The following is an 18,187-nucleotide window of genomic DNA, read 5'->3' as shown; positions in this document are numbered from 1 at the left end:
AACAACATGGGACAGCTATATAAATTAAGTAGGTAAATAAATATGGGGAAAGCAAAATCTCACTTAGAGAAGGATCTGAAATATTTTCCTTGAAAGCTGAATTTGTTTCATTTTGGATTATTTTATTTGATGTTTTAATGCAGGCATCCCCCAACTCAGCCCTCCAGCTGTTTTGGGACTACAACTCCCATCATCCCTAGCTAACAGGACCAGTGGTCAGGGATGATGGGAGTTGTAGTCCCCAAAATAGCTGGAGGGCCGAGTTTGGGGATGCCTGTTTTAATGTGTTGCAAACTGCTTGGAGATCTTTTTCATTAAAATATAAAGCAGTATAATAATGAAATTAACAACAGCAACAAATCGCATTAGGGGTGGGGGGAATGGATGTCTAGACATTCTGCTGTGGTGACCGTAACCTAAGTTTAAGGTGCCATTTGGTAATTAGCTGATATATATCTGAGTTTCTAACACTGCACATTTGGTATCATTCAACACAGAGGTTGTTATGTTCATAAGCACACACACATCACTTGCACTTAAAGCGGCACAACTGCCATGAAATCCTGGCAGAATTTCAGGATTCATTTCTTTTAAGGTTATCTGTTTTTACTTTTTGAAATGTTGATTTTGCGGGATACATTTAACCAGCTGGAAATGTGTTGATTTGTTACTTGCCAGTAAAAAAATGTTCTTAGTCATTAGCCTTTTTTTTGTTTTTTGTTTTTTTTCGTTATCTAACTGCAATCCTTTGCATATGTACAGTGGTACCTCAGGTTACATACGCTTCAGGTTACATATGCTTCAGGTTACAGACTCCACTAACCTAGCAATAGTACCTCGGGTTAAGAACTTTGCTTCAGGATGAGAACAGAAATTGTGCTCTGGCGGCATGGCGACAGCAGGAGGCCCCATTAGCTAAAGTGGTGCTTCAGGTTAAGAACAGTTTCAGGTTAAGAACGGACCTCTGGAATGAATTAAGTACTTAACCTGAGGTACCACTGTACATACTGTAGAGGGTCTTTCTGCCCTTACCATTTAAAGCAGTTGACAGGGTTTGGGGAGATTTTTTTTTACATTCTGTCGCACAACATTCAGCTAGTCTTCCAGAATAATGTATTTAGAGAGCGACATGCTCCCCCCCCCCCCCGCTCTACTGCAAGAAAGAAAGGACTGTTGCAAAAGATCAGGAATGGATCCTCAATATCTTCATTTGTGACACATGTGTACAAACATCCTCTTGGTTTCTGTGTGGAGGCATTGGTGGCTGACGGGTGTGGCTTGGAAGACACCTGCTTTTGTCCCCAAATCCTCTGGATTGGTGAGAGCTATCAGTTGGCAACCTCAGTTAAGAGGAGAAAAGTGGCTGGTAGAGACAATAATACTGAGTCAAAGCACTGCCCATGGCAGCGAACATGAGCTGCAGACAAAATTCCATCACAACAACCTGTTTCACCATGGCTCAGGTAGACACTGAGTTCCTCCTCTAATCTCCAGAGTAGAATTCTGGAACCCTAGGCATTAAATACACCCCTCAAAAATGCAGGAAAAAGGCTATCTTATGCATGTTCATAACTCTGACATTTACTGGCTGGAGGAACACAAGGGTATGTAAGGGGTGACACCATATCCACAGAATCTTTCCCCATAGATAGTAGGCACAACCTACTATTAGTGTGGAAAACCCCACCCTTGCTCTCTAATAACAGTGACAGGTGATGAAATGTCCAGGGTATCAGTTACAAAGATCAGACATCAACTGTATCACTGTAAATAGTGTGTGCTTTCAGTGGCACTTAACTCCCAGGTCGGTGTGTTTATAGGATTGTGGCCCACTTCTCCAGGAGTAAGCCCCTTGGGAGTAAATAGACCGCACTGTCCGTCATTTGTGGGCCTTTACAAGAATAACAGAAGCTATTCTTCCATTTTGCAAAGCCTTCTTCAACTAGCTTGGAGGCAATCTGCTGACTGGGCAAGTGGCTATTTGCAAGCCTGAACTAGCATAAAAGGCTGTGTTTTCCAAGCACGGACATGGGGAAGCCCTCATGTTTTGTGGATGGACAAGTTCAGTATCAATTTGTTCATTGCACTTTCAGCCCATCTGCCTCCATCAGGCAGCATCCATTAATTGAAAATCTTGAAAAGAAATGGAAATAGAAGATAAACATAATATTTTTGTGTTTTTTAAAACTAATTCTATTTAGTTTAACTTTCGGCCCTGAAGGCAGTGCAAGAGAGGCTGTTTGCAAACCTAATGGCATGTGACCTGCGGGTATAAGGCGGTATAATAATAATAATATGGAAAATAGATCTAATATTATCAGAGCATGGGCTGGACAATGGACTGTGTGTGTTAGGAAGGTTGTTGCTATACTAGGTTGGAATAGAGATTTGTACCAGAATACCTATGATGGATCATGTCATTCCTACATTATAGTGAAAATGTTTTGGGTTTTTTTTTTTTTAAAAAAGGTTGTCATTGTGTAATGCAGCTTTACCTTATCTCGGTAGTGTATAGAGGCTTGTTGGCCAATGCGCCTTTTCCTGCCAAAAGAAAATAAATCGAATCAGCTCACTCATGATAGTGTGCACTCTTCTAACTCAAACTAATTGGTTTCCTAATTGATGTTTGTTGAACTTTCTCCATTTCATTGAGTGATTAGGTACAAAAAGCTAACAGTTGACATCTGCAGGCGCTTGACTGGTGTCTGTAATTACTGTTAATGTTAAATAATTGTTAGTTAATTGGAGTGATAGCTGACTGAATGCAATCCAGATTGAGGAGAAGTTTTTAGAAAAGCAACTCCAAAACAAACCCAAGACCTAGTTAAATAAACATACCTCTGTGCTACCCGTACAGAAAATATATTTCCATGGGGAAAAGAAATGCATGACCTCCCACCCAGACAGGAAAAGCTCCCTGCGTTTATGAGAGAAACTGAAAATAGCTTTGACAGTCACAATCTTTTTCTTAAGCTGTGACCATCCACCTGACAAAGCCAGCTCTAGGATAGCTTAGCTGGTAGAGCATGACACTCTTAATATCAGGGTTGTGGGTTCAAGCCCCACGTTGGGCAAAATATTCCTGCATTGCAAGGGGTTTGGACTAGCTGATCCCATGTTCCCTCTACAATTCTATGATTCTATGAAACTACTCAAACAGGCTCACATATGCATACCCTGGCAAGGTGACAATTCAGAGTGACTGAAAATGTCAAGTATGGATTGCATCATTAAAATGCCTGTGAGATTTTTCACCCCAATAGGAGCATTGCAAGTTGCCTTACACTGGGTCAAACCATTGGTCCATCTTGCTCACTGTTGTCTCCCCAGGGTTTCTCAGTCCTATGCTGAGACACTAACACTTGAATCTGGGACCCTCTGCATGAATAGCAGATGCTCTACTACTAATCCCATTCCAGGCATTCATGTGACTTGGCACCTCTTCCCTCTCTCTACCAACCCTCCAACTGAAATGTGGGGGGTTAGAGACACTGGGGAGTGGTGAAGTACCCTTGTCAGCAATAGTTGCTGCCATGTGACCTTTCTCTCCCTCTGAGCTTCAATGGAGGTATTCAGACTCCTTCAAGCCCCAGCTATGTTGCCTCCTCCATATAAGAGAAACTTCACTGGGTAAGGATGGAGAAGGCCAAGGACCCTAACGGTCCCATCCAAACTGGAGCCATTTTTTTTGGTGAAAACAGATCTGAATATAGATCTTCTGAAACTTGGGTAGTTTGGCTTTGAGTCCATTCGTTGTAAGCAAAGAACACATTTGTCACCTGCTAAGGGTTCTGCATAACTCAGGAATTTGCAAATTGGTTTGTCAAACCCCACAAATGTTGTCCCACTATCTGGTTTATCTGTTTATTTCGAAATTAGCCTTTATTTTATACCGTGTGGATATGGGATTGGAAGGATTACAGTCTTTGTCTTTGCTCCCCCCTCTTACTGTCTTTAAAAAATATATATTAATATCCTTCCTACGCACCATAGTTGTCATGGTGGCTTCTCCTTGCCAGCAACTTTGACTCCTCTTATCTGACTCGAGCCCACTAATTTGCCATCTGGATTTTTTCAACCCCTTTGCTCATCCCCATCACAACCTGGCATGATCAGCAGCCACCTGGGGACCTCATTATACATTGCTGTCGCAGTGTGGGCCAAAAATAGCATTTGACAAAGTGTGCTGAACCCTCTTCAGCCTCTAGATCTTTGACAAACAAATAATTGGGTGCATCACACCTTCGGCTCAGAGGAGTTTCTGACAAGGATTGTGGGCTTGCCGATCGCAACCGTCAGCTCACTCCTGGTGCATATCAGGGTGAATTGTTTGAAGAGTCGCTGGTGCTGACATCCCAGAATGACAGCCCAAGAAAACAGGATCCTCATTACGGTACATGCAGAGGCAGGTGTCTCTGGTGACATCTAGCTGTGCAGCTGATTTCCTAGAACAGATGTTGAGCTGGGAGAGTGGGAGCAGTTGTTCCTTTTTACAAATGTGTTAGGCTAAGAACATAAAGCTTCTCATTTCCCTGGGTTGTTGTTTCTTTAAGGAAAAGACAAGGGAAACAGGTTGCTGTTGCTGCTGCTGTTGTTGCTTACGATTTATAACCCATCCTTCCCTCCAGTGGAACCCAAGGAAGCAAACACATAGAATCATTGAATTGTAGAGCTGGAACGAACCAAGGAGTCATCTAGTCCAACTGCTCCCCCCCTCCCCGCTGCCATGCAGGGATCTTAAGTAGATCATACATGACAGGTGACCTTCCAACCTTTGCTGAAAAACCTCCAAGGAGGAAGGTCCACCACCTCTTGTGGGAGTCCATTCCATTGCTGAACAGCTCTTGCAGTCAGAAAGTGCTTCCTGGTGTTTAGTCGTAATCTCATTTCTTGTAACTTGAATTCATTGGTTTGGGTTGTACCCTCCGGAGCAGGAGAAAACAAGTTTCCATCTTCCATAAAACTATGAAAATATCTTAAAACAATTCCAATACAATTCCAATACTGGGGAAGATCTCGTCTTAAAGGACTTCTTGGGTCTTCATAGAATCAGTTGGAAGGGACCACGATCGCCATCTAGTTCAACCCTCTGCAGTGCAGGACTCTTATGCCCAGTTTGGGCTCGAACCCACAACCCTGAGATTAAGAGTCTCATGCTCTACCAACCAAGCTATTCAGTAGGCACAGAGATGGAGCTGTCTGATGTGTAACTGGATGGAGTTACAATTTAGGTGCCTAACTGTTGGATCTGCAAGATGCCTTCACTTGCAGAGCACAGCAGTCAACTGGGTATATAAAGGATGAGGTGATCTTTCAGGTCACTTCCTATGGAACATTTGAAAATGACTTCATAATACAGTAGGAACATATCCAACAGCTGTACCAACTGAGATTAAAAACAAACAAACCCTGCGCTTGTAGAATGTCTTTAAAAGATGCCAAAAAGACAATATTTTAAATGCATTTTAAATGCATTTTAAGCTGCATTTTAAACTAGATTCTAACATATTTTAATCAACTGTGTTTTTTTGTTTTTTGGAGAGCCAGTGTGGTGTAGTGGTTAAGAGCGGTAGACTCATAATCTGGGGAACCGGGTTCACGTCTCCGCTCCTCCACATGCAGCTGCTGGGTGACCTTGGGCCAGTCACACTTCTTTGAAGTCTCTCAGCCCCACTCACCTCACAGAGTCTTTGTTGTGGGGGAGGAAGGGAAAGGAGAATGTTAGCCGCTTTGAGACTCCTTAAAGGGAGTGAAAGGCGGGATATCAAATCCAAACTCTTCTTCTTCTTCTTCTTCTTCTTTTTAATGTTTTTACTGTATTTATATTCAGTGTTAGCTGCCCTGAGGCTGGTCTTGGCCGGGGAGGGCAGGGTATAAATAAAAATTTATTATTGTTATTGTTATAGGGAGATGGTGTCTGGCTGATAAATAGCAATTTATAGGTCACTGTGTAGCTGAAGTTCTTCATGCAGCTTACAGATACAAAGGCAAACAACCCAAAACCAAAACAAGAAAGAACCCAAATTCAATTAACACATCACTGTTACAAAACCACAGCTTTAAAATAGCGGAGGGGAAGAAAATCTAGAAATCTAAACCGAATTAAAACTATATAACATAATTTGAAAGGACTGCAACCTATTTTTACAGTTCCCTCATCTCCCCGCCATCCCGGCTCTGAAAAAGTTATTAACGTAGGCACCAGGGAGGGGACATTGCCAAAAATGCACTTTTATGCATATCATCCTCCTTCTGTACTTCTCCAGGCAAAGGGCACTTAGAGAGGATGGACTTAGATCATGATATGAGTGTTTCGTTAGGTAAATGTGCGAGGAGGCAAAAATCTCCTCATATAATGTAAATACATGGACTACATCTCTTCTCTTATGGGCACTACAGAACTTTATCGAGAGGATGTAAAACCATTATTTATTTTTGCAGCTCCTCGCTCTCTCTCCCTCTGCCCTCAATCCTACTTTGGGATTATTTGCTCCCTGTTTACATTTCTTCAATACGAGGGTTTGATGGGTGTTGGAATAGTTTTAATGTTATGATTGTTTTATCACTTGTGCAGTTGGCACTCTGGGCTCCTCTAGGAGCAAAGGTGGGATATAAATCTAATAAATAAAATTAATAAGGAGCGGTGGGGGACTAAGAAAATCTCCCTGCTGAGGTTGCAGATGTTTGATGATGATATGAAGTTTAAGCTTGGTGGCAGCTGCCAAGATCAACAGTGGCACTTAATGCCACCTTGCCATATCTCCATGTGTGGGGCTTGACATCTTCTCGGAGCCATCCTACGCACCCTCAGTCTCTTCAAGAAGATTAAAAGCTTTCTCTTGCCAGCCTGACAAGGAGGGAAGTGTGGAGGTGTGCATGTATTCTAAACGCAAAGCTAATGTGGCCTTTATGAAGCAGGAGGATTAGGCTGGTAAGTTTATACAAAGCCAAGGAGATCTTTTTGCCGAACGAAATGTGCAGCTGAGAAATATGAGCGGGAGGTCGATTGACACCTGAACAGCCAGGAGGGAATAATTAGGTATTTGCTATCTGTAGCTCCCCATGGCTTCTAGCAGCGTGTGGTTTTCGAATCATTAATCCTATTTGGGGTGTGTGTGCCTGTGTGCACCTATGTGGTGGATGCCTTAAACATACATTTGCCATAACTTAGCTGTATTAATGCCTCAACTATAGTAGGTGCAGTGGTACCTCGGGTTAAGTACTTAATTCCTTCTGGAGGTCCGTTCTTAACCTGAAACTGTTCTTAACCTGAAGGACCACTTTAGCTAATGGGGCCTTCTGCTGCCGCCACGCCGCCGGAGCACAATTTCTGTTCTCACCCTGAAGCAAAGTTCTTAACCTGAGGTACTATTTCTGGGTTAGCGGAGTCTGTAACCTGGAGCGTATGTAACCCGAGGTACCACTGTAGTTGCCATGCAAGCTTTGATGGTGGAGACCAAGCTTCTAGTCCTGAGTGTTTCAGATGCACTTTATTTAATTTATTTATGCCACCCACTAGCATAGTGTTCTGTAGGTGGCCTACAATAAATATGTAAGCACACACACAGAGAGAGCGAGCGCTAAAATGCAAAGTAAGATTTTTTAAAAAGAAAAATGAATGCTACATAAATATAAGGAAAAAGAATATGCCCTCAGTTTAAAAACAGATTTTTATTTTTATTTTTTAAAAACCAACAAGACAGAGGTCCATACCAAGATTTTATTTAAAGGTCTGGGTAAACAAAAAGGTTTTCGCTTGGTAGGGATGGAAGAATCCAGCCATTTCACCCATTTTTCCAGTTGTAAGTTCATCTCTCTGCATTTCTACACCAGTCTGATTTATTTTAAAAGTTTATAAAACTCATGGAAATTCATCAGCGTTTTAGTGTGAAGTTCTCCTAATATACACGTGTTTGGATGCAAGTTTGCCTAACACACATCTTTGCAAGGCACTTTCCCCTAATGTGCATTTTTTCTGTTTTATTTTCACTAATATATTCATTTATATGCACCTTTCACCCTACTGTATGCATTCTTGTGCCCCTTACGTGGCCATACAGCAGCATTGCAAAATTTGGAGAAGTGCAGATTACAAAGGGCGACTGTGTCTTGGTTCTCATCTTGTTTAGGAAAGGGTGAATTTGGTAGGTTCACCTTTTAAATGCAAACCGAATCAGATTTCTCCCCCATCCCTATCAACCTAGTACCAAAACTATTTCAAAGATGGTGCCAGCTGAATCTCCCTGAGAAGGATGCCCTATAACCAGGGTGGCGCTACTGAAAAGGACCTCTCCCTAGTGGTTACCCACTTCCCTCCATGTGGCATTGCAGGGTGTTGGACTAGATGATCCTTCGGGTCCCTTCCAACTCTACAGTTCTATGGCCCCTGCCTTCTACCCCATCAGCCATTGCATTCCTATTGTCTTTGACTTCTCTCTAGATGTCTGGGGGAGGGGGACTTCCATATAAGCCTGGGTAAAATGTGCAGACTCTGGAAAATTGTGCAGTTTGAAGCTCCTTCAGATGAAATTTTAAACTTCATGCCTTTGGGCTGCTGGAGGAGAGTCAATAGTATGAATGTGAAGGCATTGATTGTTTTGTTTGCTGTCAAGGCATCAGACGTGCTGATCTAGCTTCCCCGAAGCAAGTAAACTCTTGCCTTCAGTTACAATGAAGAAGAAATTGATGTCGTGAATGGATGCGGCAAGACTCTTCCGAGAAACACCTTTCCAGGTCTAAAGATCTTCTTTTGAGGTCTTGTTGGGTGACAACTACCAAATGATGCGAGTCAGCTGTCTATGAAGGAGAGAACTTCTTTGTGGTGACACTTCACTTATGGAATTGTCACCCCAGGGAGGCTCACCTGGCACTTTTTCTGTGTCATTTTTCACAACAGGTGAATAGATTTTTATTCCTCCAGACCTTTTGCTATTTATTAATTTGTTTGCTGGTTTGTTTTTTGGACTTATATCCCATCTTTTTGCCAAGGCACTAAATAGTTTGCATTTTTTACAATTTACAGTTTTGCACTTCTCCTACCTCACTCACCAGCAGTTAAAAATAAAACACAAGCAACCCCACTACCAGCCTTCTTCCTTCCTTCTCCTGGGGCAGAATCGCATCCATTGACCCATGGCAGGGGGGCGGGGAACCATCTGACTAATGCAGACCCTGATGGTGTCTCTATCTGCCTGCCTTGCTATCAAGCAAACTTTTAAACAACCTTGTGTTCCAAATAAACCTTGGGTTCTCACTGTTTTAGGTGTTGTTTTTAAAAAGACCATTGGGTTCCATTAAACATTAAGTTAAAGTCACTTGATGGTATGCCTCTTGCACTGATGAAATGTTGTTGAGCAAGATTGTAGTGCAACAGATTGCACAACAGGAATCAGCAGGTGTGCAGCAAGCTTCCTCTAGCATAACCTTTTGCTTTTCGTTCTATAAGTTGTTCAGACAATATTGTTGCTAGTGGCAGCTGTAGAACTTCATGTAGATGTTGTTAACAGCCTTCCAACATCAGATGGGATATCTGTGTTGATCATTACAGGAGTAAAGGGTGTGTATGAAGGGAAACCTGGGAAAAGACCATGAGTGTAATCATCAAATTGCTGCTAGTGAACAGGCTAGCACAGGTGTGAAGCAATGGCGTGTACAGTGGTCCCTCGGGTTAAGTACTTAATTCGTTCCGGAGGTCCGTTCTTAACCTGAAACTATTCTTAACCTGAGGCACCACTTTAGCTAATGGGGCCTCCTGCTGCTGCTGCGCCGCTGGAGCACGATTTCTGTTCTCATCCTGTAGCAAAGTTCTTAACCTTATGCACTATTTCTGGGTTAGCGGAGTCTGTAACCTGAAGCGTATGTAACCTGAAGCGTATGTAACCCGAGGTACCACTGTAGTCGGTAGGGCAACTAGGCTAGTCCCCTAAATGTTCCCGGTAATTTAGAGCATTAAAGCATTAAAGTCTGGTGCCACCTTCCCAAAACCCAGGAAGCTTCTGCCTGGTTTAGGGAGGAAGGCGTGATGCTCCGACGGGGGTCCAAGAGCCCTCCTGCCACTTTCCCAAAGCAGAATTGGGAAGGAAGCAGCAGGGCTCCAGCATTCAATCAGAAGCCTGTTACCTCCTTCCCCAAAGCCCAGAAAGCTTCTGCACTGCTTAGGGAGGGTGGCACAATGCTCACATGTACAACATTGTATGTGCAATGTTGGCCCCCCATTGCCCTCACAAGCTGGCACCTCTGGCCCTAAATGTTCCCCTACAAAGAATTACACTGCATGCCACTGGTGTGGAGACCCTTGGGCTCTCCAGATGAACTACAACTCTCATCCCCCCTGCCAAAGACTCTGTACCCCTAGGCTAAAGCTCAGGAGCAAAACACAGTCTTTGCTTCCCAAATGTTTCTGATTCAGTCCTTGGTACCTCCTGCTAAAAGCGTCTGAAATGGGCAAAGAACTCATTTACCTAAGATCTTGCAGAGACCTGTTGTGAGTAAGGATAGGCAAAACTGGGTGCCTCCAGCATCTGAGGCTGCATTCTAGATCACCTGCAGTTTCCAAATGATCTTCTAAAGCAAGGTAAAGGGACCCCTGACCATTAGGTCCAGCCATGACTGACTCTGGGGTTGTGCCGCTCATCTCGCTTTACTGGCTGAGGGAGCCGGCGTACAGCTTCCAGGTCATGTGGCCAGCATGACTAAGCTGCTTCTGGTGAACCAGAGCAGTGCACGGAAATGCCGTTTACCTTCCTGCCAGAGCGGTACCTATTTATCTACTTGCACTTTGACGTGCTTTCGAACTGCTAGGTTGGCAGGAGCAGGGACCGAGCAACGGGAGCTCACCCTGTTGCAGGGATTCGAACCGCCGACCTTCTGATAGGCAAGTCCTAGGCTCTATGGTTTAACCCACAGCGCCACCCACGTCCCGCCTTCTAAAGCAAACCTACATACAAAACACTGTAGAAGTTATCACAGCATAGGTTACTGCAGCCAGGCTATCTCCGCTTTGACATATGCTGTCTCTTACTTTGAATATGAGATATTTTGAGAGTTGCTTGTTAGCCTGTGAAGTTGTCCACCTTCCTTTCTCCCTTTTGGATGATCATGAATACTTGCTATGCATCAGGGACAGTTGATGCGATGATAGCCAAATGTTGTGGGCTACAACTCCCACCATTCCTGACCTCTGGTCAGGCTGAGAATTGGGGGCTGATGGAAGCTGAAGCCCATGTCTGGAGATGGGAGGCTATGTTTGGTTTTATCTAGCTATTGGGGGGATATCAATGGGAGTTGTACTTCAAAAACCTTGAAGGAGACCCCGTGGACTACCTGTGCTATATAGGATTTTGCACACTAAAGATCTGTAAGGCAAGCTTGACTTTGAGCTTTTCAACCATAGCAGACTCTCCCCCATAAAAAAAGTTTTCATTTAGCTTTCTTTTCAGAGGAGGTTATTTCAGAAAACACCAATATCCAATATTGGATGCTTGCTTTAATACTTTCTGCTTTTAATGTGTGGCTTTCCCGCCCTGAGTTAGTAGCTCCTAGAATTAGGGCTTTGTTTTGTTTTTAAAGTACCACTTTTTGATTTAATAATGTGCTCTGTTTATCTGCATGTGGAGAAATGGCCCCCTTGTGGTTAGGAAACCAGCTGTTTAAAATATAGATTTGTCCAGGGCTGAGATGGTTTATGTCCCTCTTTCCATCTTCTCCCTCCACAGAGTGTCACAAAGAGTTAGGAAGCTAAACCCATACTGCCCATTTACTGTCTATCCCAAATGACAGCTGAACAAATTCAAGAAGGAAACAACAGAGGGGTATTATGTTCTTGGAAGGATTTGCACTCTAGGGAGCCAGTTTTTAGAGCAGAACTTGGCTGAAGGATGAAAAACACATTGTTTTATTACCATAATTGATGGAGGCGGTTGCGTGTTTGCATTTCAGCAGAGGCTCCTGCAATGTCGGCAAGCAAAGCTCGTAGATTTTGCCTTCATGTGGCATTTCCAGCACACTTGGAGCCTGTAATCTCATTTCCCATGCTGGGGGAGCAAAGCGTCTTTGAGTGCTGTGCTGGAGGTGCTTATTATAACTTGGTATTAATCTCCTTTTAAAAATTGCAGTTCCCAGAGATGGCAAAATGGGATGTCTGGGAAGCTCAACAGTAGACGACATGTTCTGCATGCAAAAGGGGCTCAAGATCGACCTCAGGCTTTTGCCGTTTAAGGATTTCAGCCAGTGTAGTTGGGAAAGACTAACCATATGGCAGGGTAGACAATGCTGAGCTAGTGGGACCAGTCCTCTGACTTGAGTCACGTCCAAACCACACATTTAAAGCACATATCGTCCCCCCAAGAATACCGTGAGCTGTTGTTTGCCCCCCCTCTAAACTACAATCCCAAATACCACCTTTTGCACTGTTAAGTGGACAATTCAAGAAGGTTCCAAACAATGAATGAGTATATATTTTTTAAAAAATATTTTTTTATTAGATTTTCCACAATGATAACACAAACCACAAAGCAAAATGATACACAAAAACAGAAAAAGGGAACAAAAAGGGAACAATAAACAGATAAACAATAACAACAAACTTAATTCTTCACAAATCCAACCTTTTAAACATCTTGGTTGACTTCCTCAAATCCCTCCCTTCTGAGTTTCCTTGTAATTAAAAGTAACAGCTTTCCAATATCATTATTAAACTAAAACAATTTTCAATTATAGTCCATCTTATTCACTTTTCTTAACATTCTAAATCCCATTTATTTAATTATAACTTAGTTTAATCCTAGGCCTATTTGTTTCTTTCAAGTAATTTCTATTTTTTTATATTACAATATTTATTCAAATAGTCCTTAAATTTCCTCCAGTCCTCTTGAAACTCCTCTTCTTTCTGGTTGCGGATTCTTCCAGTCAGGTCAGCTAGCTCCGAAAAGTCCATCATCTTCATCTGCCAATCTTCCACTGTTGGTAGTTCTTGTAATGAATGATTATATTTGTGTGCAGTTACAACAACAAAATCTGCTGATCCTGTTCTTCTATACTGTAATTTGTATAGTGATTGTAGTTCCACCACCCTCAAAGGCACACTCAGTGCCGGATTTACGTATAAGCTAAACAAGCTATAACTGAGGGTCCCACTCTCTTGCCCCCCCCCCCAAAAAAAAATTAAAGAAAAAAAATCTGGATGTACATTTCCAAAATATTAATATGCTTCTTCTTAATTGTATTTCAGTTCAACAATTACTTTGATAAAATACATATTTTGTTACGTGCATATGGCTTTAGATACCTATTAGGTCCATAAATTACCATATAGCATATATTCAACACAAAAAACAGCGGCAATTTGTTGTTGACAAAGGACAGCTGGACATATAAAGGGCCCCATTACCTTCAGTAGCTTAGGGCCTTATCAAACCTAAATCCAGCCCTGGGCACACCTGGTGGGGACGCAGGAGAGCGCCTTTTCAGTGGCTGCTCCCAGAATTTGGAACTTCCCCCCTAGAGAAATTAGACTGGCTCCCTCCTTGTTGCCCTTACAATCGTTTATTCCAAGAGTTGTTTCAGAACTGTTTTTTGTTTTTAAAGGAAAAGGCTTTTAATAGTGCTGTGCTGCTTTTACTACCTATATTTTAATAGATCTGTTTATTATATTGTTTTAATTCTATTAGAGTTTAATTAATTCTGCGTGATTACTAGGGCTGGGCGATACCAGTTTTTCAACATTGCCGTATATCGCCAGCCAAACAGCTATGATGCTGAAAAAAACAAGCTATGTTGGCTATGCCTGTGAGGTGCTGGGTGAAATTGCCACAGCTGCTAGCAACATTTGCTGGAGGAAGTCACTAGCAAAGGGACTCAGGAGCAGTGGCAGTTTCACCAGCGATATACCGCTGAGTGAAGCCGACATTACATTCTGCTCCTCATACCAGTCCTGGATGATATATTGCCTAGGCCTATTGGCTATCCTTTATATGGTTTTTGCTTTTCGTATTTTATCTGTCTTTTAATTTGTGTAAGCCAGGCATGTCCAAAGTCCGTTTTGGGGCCTAATCCGCCCCCCCCCCCAGCCAGTTTTATCTGACCCCTGTGGCAGTTTATTTATTGGGGTCAAATCCTATAAAAAGCTCAAGAAGTTCAATACTGAAATAAGGTCAACAACTTAGGGGGTAAAATTGTAAAAAAAAGGTTGGCCCTCATGCATGTTAACTTCATCAAATCTGGCCCTCTTTGAAAAAAGTTTGGGCACCCCTGGTAAGCTGCCTCGAGTCCCGCTGTGGGGAAAGGGTGTGATGATGATGAGGATGATGATGATTTTTGAGCCAAATTGAATTTTCTGTGAGAGCAGTAAACAGTTCAGTTTGGGCTACTTTATACAAAAGAATAACATCATTATCTAATAGACACAAGTTGGGATGAATAGATCAGTCTTTTTCTACTCCATGTAATTTACTTTTTCTTTCTTTTTCTTTTTTAAATGCTTTATTGGCTTTAAAACATAGCAAAGCAGAAAATCTCCATGCAATTTTCATGTGGGTTCATTCATAGGTGTATTCTTTCTGGTTTGAGCATCATTCTGCATTTTAGGGGGCGGGGAGAGAAATGCACCTTGTGCCCACAACGGCTCCATTCTCCCTCCCCTGTCTGTGGCAGTATGCTCAATGTCGAAGGAGTCAACACAGGCAAGAGAAAGTACTTCTATACACAGTGCATTGTTAATCTATCAAATTTGCTTCCACAAGATGTAGTCTTGGCCCCCAAATTAAATGCCTTTAAAAGAAGATTAGGCAGATTCGTACCAATGACGACGAGATGTGCTGGCTTCCAGGACCAGAGCCATTACGCCTCTGAACACCAGTTGAGGGGGAACCACTGTAGAAGAGAGTTATTGCCCCCATATCCCACCTGTGGGCTTTCTGTAGTAATCTGCTTGATCTCTGTTGAAACAGGAAGCTGGACCAGATGGGCCTGATCCAACAGTGCTCTTTATATTGAGGTGGGGGATGAAGCCAACTAAACCCCACTCACACTAGGCCCATTGAAGTGAGTGGATCGCATTTAGTTGTGCTCTTTCATTTCAGTGGGTCTACTCTGAGTAGGACTAACAATGGGCACAGCTATCTGTCTCTAGAAACAGAAAAATGTGTTCCCCGTGAGAGCAGTCAATGGGGTTTTATTTACCATGTTCCGTTGCATGGTTTTCTTCCATTATTTAGAGACTGCGGCCGAAGAAAATTCAGCTGTTTTTAATAAAGTCTGATTTGCTCGTTGAGCAATGCCTGGCGCTGCCAGCCAGGCTCCCAATTACCAGGGTTTTCCGTAATACAAGGCCTCCGATCCTGCTGAGGCCTGGTGAAAGGGGGTGCGGATAGGGGCTGAGGTCAATGCAGACTTTCCTGATCCGTAATGAATGTTTACCCAAAACGACAAGCGTAAAATGGAATCTTTGTACGGGCTGCCAACCCCCTTCTCATTGCTACACCTCCCCATTTTTACAGAGCTAATTTGAGCAAAACCAATACGGAGCTTTCCCTCAACATGTCTTCACCAATTTCAGCAGCCAAGATAAGTCACGAGCCTCTGGTAAGGTGACAGGTGGAAGGCCACGCTCCAAGTTTGCCCTCTGGGAAAGGAGCTTGGAAGCCTACACAAGCAAAACCTTTGTTAAAAGAACTTTAATAAATGGGCAGAGAAATAGCCTGTCTCCAGCATTCAGTACCCATATAATCTGGTAAAAAGAACCAATGCTGCTATTCTCACCCCCAGTCAAGTCCTGTTTGATGCTGTGATGCTCTTAAGTTGCTCCTTAATGTTGCAGTTTGGGGCTGCAGTTGAGAATTCTGATGACAGCGGGAGTGGAAATTGCCAATGTTCACTTATTCATACCAGAAATCAATTCTGCAAATATAGCTGGCTTTTCCGGCAGTTGTTGCTTTCAGTTTGCAAAGGGGAAAAAAAGATTATGTCTCCTCGCTCGCTATTTGCATTGTGTTTGCTCTGCATTGAAATGATTGGGATGGAATAACACAAGGACAATGTGGTTTTTGTACATAACAGCGTAAGTTATGTAATTTTGCTGCAGCAGACCGTGCAATGAAGAATGTGGTTTTTGTTGGGAGGTGAAGTGCAGTGGAATGGAAGCAGTGCTGCTTGCAACGAAGATGAGCAGAATGAAAAACAGTGTCTTCTAACAGATCCCCCTGCACCAGGCCCTATTGGAGCAAATAGATTTATATTAAATTATAAGTTGTTTTATCATTACCTCGAAGAAGGAAAACTTTTTTTAAAGAAAATGTTTGAAAGATTGGAGTCTATGCTTCACATTCAAGAAACAGACAAATATCTGGCATTTGAGAGAGAACAGGCATCTTAACACCCAGGTGATAGTGGAACACTCTGTGTGTCAGGGAGTTCCACTGGAAAATGCTTTATCCCTTTTTTTGTGGGGGTGGAGGGAGAAAGTTTCTTCACAGGGAATTTCTAACAGGAAGGCATAGCTCTCTAATTATTGTGATCTCTCCCCCTCCCTTTCTTTCAACATTACAATTTTTATTTCTGGAAAGGTGGTTCTTGATGGCACTATGTTCTGGTTGTTGCCCTCTGTGCTTGGCATGGCATCCAGGGAAGTGGAATGTTGGAAGATTCAGGACAGACAAAATAAAGTCCTTCTTCCCACAGCACATAACCTATGGAAATCAGTCCCACAAGAGTCAGTAATGGCCACCGACGTGGATGGCTGTAAAAAAGGATTAGACAAAGTTATGAAGACAAAGTCATGGTTATCCATGGCTGCTAGCCAAAATCAAAATGCTCTACCTGCTCTGATGGAGGCAGTGGTGCTTCTGAATGACGATTGCTGGAAACTGCAGGAGGGAAGAGTGCTCTTGTGTTTGGGTCCTGCTTCTGGGCAGCATTCAAAATTAGTCAGGTGCCAGGTGAATTTTTAAAGGGACATGGGTGGCGCTGTGGGTTAAACCACAGAGCCTAGGACTTGCTGATCAGAAGGTCAGTGGTTCGAATCTCTGCAACGGGTTGAGCTCCCGTTGTTCGGTCCCAGCTCCTGCCCACCTAGCTGTTCGAAAGCACGTCAAAGTGCAAGTAGATAAGTAGGTACCACTTTGGCGGGAAGGTAAACGGCGTTTCCGTGCGCTGCTCTGGTTTGTCAGAAGCGGCTTAGTCATGCTGGCCACATTACCCGGAAGCTGTACGCCGGCTCCCTCGGCCAATAAAGCGAGATGAGTGCCGCAACCCCAGAGTCGGTCATGACTGGACCTAATGGTCAGGGGTCCCTGTACCCTTTACCTTTAGGTGAATTTTGCACCTGGCTGTTGGCCACATGCAGCCAAGAGAAGATTCCTGGGCACCAGGATGGTGCCTAACATCTCCACCATCTGGAGGTGCATGCCAGGAGATTTATGGATCTTGTCTGTTTTCACACACTAACATCCTTTAGAATTCTATCCATGATATTTTATCTGCACAATCAGGACGAATTTCAGAAACCCAAAAGTTTAATTGAAAAATACCACTGACCCCCAAATGGCAATGAGACATTCTGTTTTGGCGACTGTAACCCTGGTTTAAGGAGCCATTTGGCTCCTAGCTTATATATCCAAGTTTCTAACACTGCTTCTGGGCTTCCCACAGTGGACCACTATGATAACAAGATGCTGAGACTAGATGGGACACTGGCCTGATCCATCAGATATTTCTTGCATTCTCTTTCCCCTCCAACTACCTTTCTCTGCAGCATCCCCTTCTTCTGTCTCTCAGACCCCTATTCTTTTCTTTCTCTGCAATCCTACACACCTCCGTGGGAATGAAGCTCATTGGACACACAGTCAAATTTATTTCTGAGTAAACTCACATTGGCAAAAGTAAGCAAACAGATAAACAGGGAAGTCCAGGAATCCTGACATTTTCATTTTTAGCTGCATGCTTTCCATCGTGGGTCTAAGAGTAGGTGTTGTTTTTTTGGTGGTGATGGTGGGGGAATTACCATATTTTTCGCTCTATAAGACGCACCAGACCACAAGACGCACCTAGTTTTTGGAGGAGGAAAACAAGAAAAAAAATATTCTGAATCTCAGAAGCCAGAACAGCAAGAGGGATCGCTGCGCAGTGAAAGCAGCAATCCCTCTTGCTGTTCTGGCTTCTGGGATAGCCACACAGCCTGCATTCGCTCCATAAG

At 43.1% G+C, this 18,187-nt stretch overlaps 1 protein-coding gene and 1 long non-coding RNA gene across 6 annotated transcripts in view; one reads left to right on the top strand and one right to left on the bottom strand.

Moving 5' to 3' along the window:
* AUTS2 (activator of transcription and developmental regulator AUTS2) overlaps positions 1-18,187 on the top strand; it is a 689,755-nt gene that overhangs the window by 641,293 nt on the left and 30,275 nt on the right. The window lies entirely within an intron of this gene.
* Positions 1,224-5,182, bottom strand: LOC308464194. Its single transcript, XR_013979940.1, has 3 exons — positions 4,810-5,182; positions 2,496-2,541; positions 1,224-1,363 (listed from the first exon to the last, which is right to left on the bottom strand). It is a non-coding gene; the product is annotated as an uncharacterized lncRNA (long non-coding RNA).

Source organism: Podarcis pityusensis (assembly GCF_964106645.2).
Source record: "Podarcis pityusensis genome assembly, chromosome: 15".
NCBI lineage: Eukaryota > Metazoa > Chordata > Lepidosauria > Squamata > Lacertidae > Podarcis > Podarcis pityusensis.
Note: the sequence above shows the minus strand (reverse complement) of the source record. Positions and strands in the feature narration are given on the sequence as shown.